Raw genomic sequence first — 2,552 nt, 5'->3', positions numbered from 1 at the left:
CCTGTTCTAGTCCAACCTGCTGCTCCAGCAGGAGAACCTATGTTGTTCCAGACAACTGGCCATCCAGTCTTTTCTTAAAAACCTGAAGGTTTTTAAGTGTATTATTTTTAATATTAGTATAATATTATTTCAGAATAATTATGCTAAGGTTATAGGTTAATATTAAAAAATGTATTGAGATGAGGTAAATCACAACTGTGGTTGCTGGGTAGAATTTGGGTAATTAAGATGAATGTTTTAGAACAGAACAGAACAGAACAGAATAGGAGCTGGAAGGGATCTTGGAGGTCTTCTAGTCCAGCCCTCTGCTCTTGCAGGAGAATCTATACTATCTCAGACAAGTGACTATCCAGCCTCTTCTTAAAAACCTCTAGTGACGGAGTGCCCATGATTTCTGCAAGCAGACTGTTCCACTGGTTAACTGTCCACATTGTCAGGAAGTTTCTCCTTAATTCCAGGTTGCTTCTTTCTTTGGTCAGTTTCCAACCATTATTTCTTGTCCTGCCCTCTTGTTCTTTGGAGAATAATGTGACCCCCCTCTTCTTTGTGGCAGCCCTTCAAATACGGGAATACTGCTATCATTTCTCCTCTATTTCTTCTTTTCTTTAGACTAGCCAAACCCAAGTCCTGCAGCTGCTGTTCGTATGTTTTAGTTTAGAAGCTATTGATCATCTTAGTTGCTCTTCTCTGAACATCTGTTTTGTGATATGATGACCAAAACTGGATGTAATATTCCAGGTGTGGTCTTACTAGGGTTTTATAAAGTAGTACTAATACTTCATATGATCTTGATTTTATGCCTCTGTTTATACAATCCAGGATTGTATTAGTTTTTTTGGCTGCTGCTGCTGCACACTGCTGGCTCATTTTCAAGTGATCTTCCATTAGGACTACAAGATCCCTCTCACAGTTACTGTTTTGAAGCCAGGTCTCCCCTAGTCTGTACTTGCACCTTTGTTTTTTCCTGCCTAAATGTAAAACTTTGCTTTTCCTCACACTGAAATTCATTTTGTTGGATAGGGCCCATTGTTCAGATTTGTCAAGACGTTTTTGGATCCCGAGTTTGTCTTCTGGAGTGTTGGCTACTCCTGCCAATTTAGGTTCATCTTCAAATTTGATAAGTTCCCCTTCAGTTCCCTCATCTAAGTCATTTATGTAGATATTGAAGTGTACTGGGCCTAGGACGGAACCTTGTGGTACCCCACTACTTACTTCCCTCTCTGTGGATGTAGTGCCATTGAGGACTACTTGTTGGGTATGGTTTGTCATCCAGCTTGTCATCCATCCCTCTGGTGGTGATGTTCTCTATTCCACTTTTTTCTAGCTTACCCAGGAGTAGGTTGTGGTCTACTTGGTTGAGTGCCTTAGTGAAATCTAAGTATACTACGTCCACAACACTTTGCTGGTTTACTAGATAAGTCCACTATATCAAAGAATGAAATAAGATTGGTTTGGCATGATCTGTTTTTTAACAAACCCATGCTGGCTGCTAGTTATAACTTTGTTTGCTTCTAGTTGTTCGCAGATCTGTTTTTTGATTATCTTTTCTAGGATCTTCCCTGGTATTGATGTTAAACTGATTGGTCTATAGTTTCCTGGGTCCATTTTTTTCCTTTCTCGAAGATGGTAACCACATCATCCCTTTTCCAATCCTCAAGTACTTCTCCGGTGCTCCAGGATTTTTGAAAGATCTGGTGCAATGGTTCTGAGATAACATCTGCCAGCTCCTCCCAGAACTCTGGGATGTAATCCATCAGTCCCAGTGATTTATATTTGTATGGTTGGATAAATGGTATCTTACAATTTTCTTGCTTATTTTAATTTTTGTTTCTAGTTTGTCTTCTGTAGTGGTTTTTTTGGTATGCTGGGCTATAGTTTCTTTTTGTGTGAAGACTGATGCAAAGAATGGGTTAAGCAGCTCTGCTTTCTCTCTGTTGCATGTTATTTCCTTGCCATCTTTTCTCTTTAGTGGGCAGTCAGTTTCCTTGACTTTTTTCTTGTAGTTAATATGTTGGAAGAAGCTTTTTTTTTATTATCCTTGATTTCTGTTGCAAGTCTTTGTTCATTCTGGGCCTTTCCTGACTTTATCTTCGCATGTTTTGGTTGTCTGCTGATAATCAGTCTTAGTTCTGTGTCCCTCTTTCCATTTTTTGTCCTTTTTGTCTTTCAGTTTGTCAGAGAGATCTTTGTGCAGCCATGCTGGTTTCTTCTTAGATTTCTTGTTTTTCTTTTTCAATGGTATTGTGCTGGTCTGGGCTTTTATGATTAAACAATGGCAAAAGATTTTTACAAGTTCGTATGGAAAAAAAACCATACCAAAAAACCAAAATTAGGACTTCCGGTGGATTTTGCGCGCGCGATGGCGGCTACTTTGTAGCCGTCTCTCCTGGGTAAGTGTAAGAACCGCTATGAACAGCAGACACCAGCTGTTCAGCGGTTCAAAATCCCCCTCCCGGGCAAAGGGGGGGGGTAGAGAGTGTCTGAATAGTGGTAGAGCCTCTTTTGCACCCCCCAAGTTTTTTTTGGGGGGGTGAAAGGAGTGCTCCCACGGA

This window comes from Crotalus tigris, unplaced genomic scaffold (genome assembly GCF_016545835.1).
Source record: "Crotalus tigris isolate CLP2741 ecotype Arizona unplaced genomic scaffold, ASM1654583v1 scf7180000018026.535452, whole genome shotgun sequence".
Lineage (NCBI taxonomy): Eukaryota > Metazoa > Chordata > Lepidosauria > Squamata > Viperidae > Crotalus > Crotalus tigris.
Note: the sequence above shows the minus strand (reverse complement) of the source record.